This window comes from Palaemon carinicauda, chromosome 22, assembly GCF_036898095.1.
Source record: "Palaemon carinicauda isolate YSFRI2023 chromosome 22, ASM3689809v2, whole genome shotgun sequence".
Taxonomy (NCBI): domain Eukaryota; kingdom Metazoa; phylum Arthropoda; class Malacostraca; order Decapoda; family Palaemonidae; genus Palaemon; species Palaemon carinicauda.
In genome coordinates this window covers 110,060,606-110,067,681 of record NC_090746.1, presented here as the reverse complement: position 1 = coordinate 110,067,681, position 7,076 = coordinate 110,060,606, and positions in this window count along the sequence as shown.

The window sequence follows — 7,076 nt, the reverse complement described above, 5'->3', positions numbered from 1 at the left end:
ATTATTATTATTATTATTATTATTATTATTATTATTATTAGCTAAGCTACAACCCTAGTTGGAAAACCAGGATACTATGAGCCCAAGGGCTCCCTCCAACAAGGAAAAATAGCTCAGCGAGGAAAGGAAACAAGGAAATATACAAGAGAATAAACAACCAAACAATAATTCAAATCTAATCAGTTCTTATCTTTTCTGTCCGATTACAATATTATTGTTTAGGTCATTGTGTAAAAATAGGGGGGATGTCTTTCATGTGCAATATATATATATATATATATATATATATATATATATATATATATATATATATATATATATATATATGTGTGTGTGTGTGTGTGTGTGTGTGTGTGTGTGTTTATATATATATATATATATATATATATATATATATATATATATATATATATATATATATATATATATATATTGTTTTTATCGTTAAAAACTTTGTGTAATAAAGATAAATGTAATTATAGTTATAAATATATGTACAGCATGTATGTATATATGTATGTATGTATGTATTTTCAGAATTGGTAATTGCCGTTAAATGAAAAGTGCCCTGTATATGAATTGTGTAGCTTAAATTCACTGTATAACTATATTATACAAATATTGACACCTGGAGATGTAATAATAGTCAAGGAATACCAAACCATGTACTATAGAGCCTAAACCTATTCATGGAACCAAAACTAATTACTGTACATACGACAGCACACTTATATTATTACCGCAATAACTACTATTATTACACAAATAAGAGGTGCCGTTAGGCCTCCAATTACAATAAACTTAGTTTCTGAAAGAGGCCACAGGATTAACAACCTTAGTTCCTGGAAGATCAATGACTGGAATGTTACTTATGTAGAAGTTTGAGTGATGGTAGGGCAAGCTTTAGGATTCCGTAAACAGCAGTTATGTACACATCATGTACGTGTACATACATAAATACACACACAAACATATATATATATATATATATATATATATATATATATATATATATATATATATATATATATATATATATATATATGTGTGTGTGTGTGTGTGTGTGTGTGTGTGTGTGTGTTTTATTTTAATTTTTCATTACTTCTTATATCGTTTATTCATTTCCTTATTTCCTTTCCTCACTAGGCTATTTTTCCCAGTTGGAATCCTTGGGCTTATAGCATCTTGCTTTTCCAACTAGGATTGTAGCTTGGCTTGTAATAATAATAATAATAATAATAATAATAATAATAATAATAATAATAATAATAATAATAATAATAATAATAATACAGTAGTATACATCATTTGGATTTCCTATTCTTTTTAAGATTAGGCCTATAGGTGCGTGTTATATTTTTCCGATATGAAATGTGAGGTCACTTATCTTTTCATTGTAGACTGAAGCTCAAATTACCGACTAGAAAAAATAAATCTTTTATGAAATGGTCAGTAGGACAAGAAAAATTTCTAGATTTTTTTTTTTTTTACTACAACTTGCGACAACATATACATAAATGAAATAAATCTTTATCAAGACAATGAGCAACGTTTGGTCTCACTACAACAATTTGAGAATTATTGTGTCTTTCCACTATCTAGGGAAGTATATAAACTATAGTCCATTTCGTTTAGCGATGCATATTTGCACCGACTCGCAGAGGTGCCCTTTTAGCTCGGAAAAGTTTCCGGATCGCTGATTGGTTGGACAAGATAATTCTAACCAATCAGCGATCAGGAATCGTTTCCGAGCTAAAAGGGCACTGCTACGAGTCGGTGCAAATATGTCTCGATAAAAGAAATGGACTATAGTATTGTTCACACGAGGGATTTGAAACTATTGAAATTCTATTGTCAGCTGCTCTGACAAAGTTGTGGCCGTCTGAGAATGTCATTGCTTCTTAATACATAGCAATAAAAGGAACGTTAATGATAATAGTTTTGAAACAGATCTATAATTTGAAAGATTTCAATATATCAAGAAAGCTATAAAATGGTAGCTCTCATATTTATTTTGTGTTAAAATGAAACCACTAATATATTTATAAAGTCTTAAATGTATAGTTTTATTTATAGATAAAACAGAATAATTGGCTATTTACTAATACATTACTTATGCAGTTTTTATCATCTCAAGATTCTTCGTTTTCTTATGAGTGTTGTAAACTGCAAGATGAAAATTTAAAGCCTTTGGAATTCACAGACATCTCAGTTTACAGATATCAATTCATCAGTCGACTAAAATGAATTAGAACTCTTCTAATCTGAGATATAGGATTAAAAGACTCAATTTATCTAAGAGTTTCGGCGAAGAAAGATCCTATTAAACGTTCCATTATTATTATTATTATTATTATTATTATTATTATTATTATTATTATTATTTTTGTTGTTATTAGCTAAGCTACAGCCCTAGTTGAAAAGCAAGATGCTATATGCTCAAGGGCTCCAATTGGAAAAAAAATAGCCCAGTGAGGAAAGGAAATAAGGAAATAAATACACGATATGAGAAAAAATTAACAATAAAATATTTAAAAAACAGTAACAACATCAAAATAGATATGTCATATATAAACTAGGGAATATTGGCTGATTTCGATAATAATTTTTTTTTAAAGAATCATTTACAATTCGTGATGAACATAGACGTAACATTTCTTTTTCCTTTATCAACTTTTCTCATCAGCGAATTCCTATTTTTTTATTTATCTATTCCTGTTTATCTAATATTATTTTTAAAGAAATAATTTATATATTTTGTCAATTTTAACGAAACACTCATGTCGAGATTTGCAACGTTAAGTTCATCTCTCTGCATGCCATGAACATTTCTAATCTTTTAAGAATTCAAACGGACCTAACAGCCGGCAGCTTTTAGTGATTAGTTAAAAAGCTCTCTCGAAACTTCTGAGCTCATTTCAGTGACTTTACACACCCGTTCTTAACTTCCTGTTCGCCGATGTTGAATAGAAAAGTCCAATGACATAGTTTTTTTCTTTCTTTCTTTCTTTTACGCGCAATGTGAGGATACACTTAAAAGTCTGCCGTAAAAAAAAAACGGTAAAAATCCTGGAATAAATGTTGCCAGGCAATTACCGTTTTAAAAACGGGTATATTGACGTTAAGTAGTATTACAGTCACCATCCCGTTAAAGATAACAAAGTAGGATGAAAATTACGGTCGCCTTTATTTTACTGAAATACGGCTGAGAACAGTATATTCTTACGGAGAATTTCCGATTATAATTACGGTTTTTTTTTTTTTTTACAGTGTAGGAAATACTCACCACGAACGGCTCTTTTCATATTCCCGATTTTTTAATTTGTAAAATATATTATCTAGTGTACCCGAGTCGTAAAAAATAACGCCTGAATATTTAGCTATGTACATACACATACACGTTCAACCCTTCCCACCCATCTCCTAACTACAATCTGCTGGTTCGGCAGTTTGTGGGAGTGTGGAATCGGAGTGTACACACACACACACACACACTCTCTCTCTCTCTCTCTCTCTCTCTCTCTCTCTCTCTCTCTGTTTAAAAAATATAAATATTCTTATACTAAACTTAACAGCACCAATGACTTGTATATACATACACACACACATATATATATATATATATATATATATATATATATATATATATATATATATATATATATATATATATATATATATATATATATACTGTATATATATACATATATAAATATACAGTATATATATACATATATATATATATATATACATATATAAATATGTATATATATATATATATATATATATATATATATATATATATATATATATACATATATATATATATATATATATATATATATATATATATATATCTTTCAGTGGCATTGCAAGACGTATAACGACTTGGTCTCTCCCCGTCCCTAGGGTGAGGGCAGAGGGAGTAGTCATACCCTGGTGAGAGGTGGATACCCCTAGAGGTACACTTGGAAACCACAATCTCCCACAAATGAAACTGTCGTATAGTAGTTAGGAAAGGGGCAGTGGTGGGAAGGGTTGAATCTGTGTGTGTGCATATCGATCTAAATATTTAATTGTCATTTTCTGAAGGGTCACACACACTACTATTCAAGAAAAAGTTTCATGAAAGGATGTCTGAACATTAGTTGAAATTAACAAGAGATTCTCATTCAGCACCGTAGAATCGATTTAGATTCAATGCTTATCTGTCCGGTGTTGCAGTAATAAGAGATTCTTCTAAATAATATTCAGCGCCGTAGAATCGATTCAGATTCAGTGCTTATCTGTCTGGAGTTGCAATATCAAAAGACTCTTCTAAATAATATTCAGCGCTGTAGAATCGATTCAGATTCAGCGCTTATCTGTCTGGAGTTGCAGTAACAAAAGACTCTTCTAAATAATATTCAGCGCCGTAGAATCGATTCAGATTCAGCGCTTATCTGTCTGGAGTTGCAGTGATAAGAGATCCTTCAAAATTATATTCAGCGCCGTAGAACGATTCAGATCCAGTGCTTATCTGTCTGGAGTTGCAATAACAAAAGACTCTTCTAAATAATATTCAGCGCTGTAGAATCGATTCAGATTCAGCGCTTATCTGTCTGGAGTTGCAGTAACAAGAGACTCTTCTAAATAATATTCAGCGCCGTAGAATCGATTCAGATTCAGTGCTTATCTGTCTGGAGTTGCAATAACAAAAGACTCTTCTAAATAATATTCAGCGCTGTAGAATCGATTCAGTTTCAGCGCTTATCTGTCTGGAGTTGCAGTAACAAGAGACTCTTCTAAATAATATTCAGCGCCGTAGAATCGATTCAGATTCAGTGCTTATCTGTCTGGTGTTGCAATAACAAAAGACTTCTAAATAACATTCAGCGCTGTAAAATCGATTCAGATTCAGTGCTTATCTGTCTGGAGTTGCAGTAACAAGAGACTCTTCTAAATAATATTCAGCGCTGTAGAATCGATTCAGATTCAGCACTTATCTGTCTGGAGTTGCAGTGATAAGAGATCCTTCAAAATAATATTCAGCGCCGTAGAACGATTCAGATTTAGTGATTATCTGACTAGTGTTGCAGTAACAAGAGGTTTTTCGAAATGCTATTCAGTGCCGTAGAATCGATCCAGATTCAGCGCTTATCTGTCTGATGTTGCAGTAACAAGAGATTCTTCGAAATGATATTCAACACCGTAGAATCAATTCAGATTCAGTGCTTATCTATCTGGTGTTGCAGTAACAAGAGATCCTTCAAAATAATATTCAGTGCCGTAGAATCGACTCAGATATAGTGCTTATCTGTCTGGTGTTGCAGTGACAAGAGATTCTTCGAAATAATATTCAGCACCTTAGAATCGATTCAGATTCAGTGTTTATCTGTCTGGTGTTGCAGTTACAAGAAAATCTTCGAAATAATATTCAGCGCCATAGAATCAATTCAGATTCAGTGCTTCTCTGTCTGGTGTTGCAGTAACAAGAGATTCTTCGAAACAATATTCAACACTGCAGAATCTATTCAGATTCAGGGTTTGTCTGGTGTTACAGTAACAGGACCCTCTTCAAAATAATATTCAGCGCCGTAGAATCGATAAAATTCAGCGGTTCTCTGTCTGGTGTTGCAGTAACAAGAGAATTTTCGAAATTATATTCAGCACCCTAGAATCAATTCATATTCAGTGTTTGTCTGTCTTGTGTTGCAGTAACAAGAGATTAATCGAAACAATATTCAGCGCTGTAGAATCTATTCAGATTCAGTGCTTCTCTGTCTGGTGTTGCAGTAACAAGAGAATCTTCGAAATAATATTCAGCGCCGTAGAATCGATTCAGATTTAGTGCTTATCTGTCTGGTGTTGCAGTAACAAGAGATCCTTTGAAATGATATTCAGTGCCGTAGATTCAATTCAGATTCAGTGCTTCTCTGTCTGGTGTTGCAGTAACAAGAGATATTTTGAAATGAGATTCAGCACCATATCAATTCAAGACTTCTGTATCGTGTTGCAGTAAAAAGAGATTCTTCGAAATAGTATTCAACGCCGTAGAATCAATTCAACACTTCTGTATGGTGTTGCAGTAACAAGAAATTCTTCGAAATGATATTCAGCGCCGTAGAATCAATTCAACGCTTCTATATGGTGCTGCATTGTAAGTGAGACACTCCTCCCACTGTCTAACGTAGAGAACACACCTTTCGTTACTCACGCATTCATAAGAACATGGATTACGGCTACTTGTTTCTTTTCATTGGTATGAAAGAAGACCTCTCGGCTTTCAACCTGTGGTACTTCAAATGACGCTCTTCAGTTGGTTTAATGTGTACTAACTTAACCCTTAAGCACGCAGGACGTGTAGATCTTCGCCACGAGATTTTATTTACTTAGTTATTTAATGAAATTCCCCTCGTTGTGATGAATATAATTTCTAATATTGTCGTTTTTTATTCTACGGATTCTTGAGCTTTGAATATATTGCGCTGAAAAAACCCACATATAATTATATATCTATATATAAACACACACACACACACACACACACACACACACACACATATATATATATATATATATATATATATATATATATTTATATATATATATATATATATATGTATATATTATATATATATATATATATATATATATATATATATATTTATATATATATGTATATATATATATATATATATATATATATATATATATATACATACATATATATATATATATATATATATATATATATATATATATATATATATATATATATATATATATACATACATATATATATATATATATATATACAGTACACACACACACACACACACACATATATATATATATATATATATATATATATATATATATATATATATATATATAATAACTTCTTGAATTCTATTCTTTTTATTCGAGCATGGTCTAGCTCGAAATGTTTTCATTGGACACTCAGTCGGCAAAATGATAAAAAGAATGATACAAACAGTTCCTGGTTAATATAAATAATCCTTTTTTTCTTTATCTAATATGTGACTTATATTTTTATATATTACGTTGGTTGATTAATATATAAGAACTCCAGT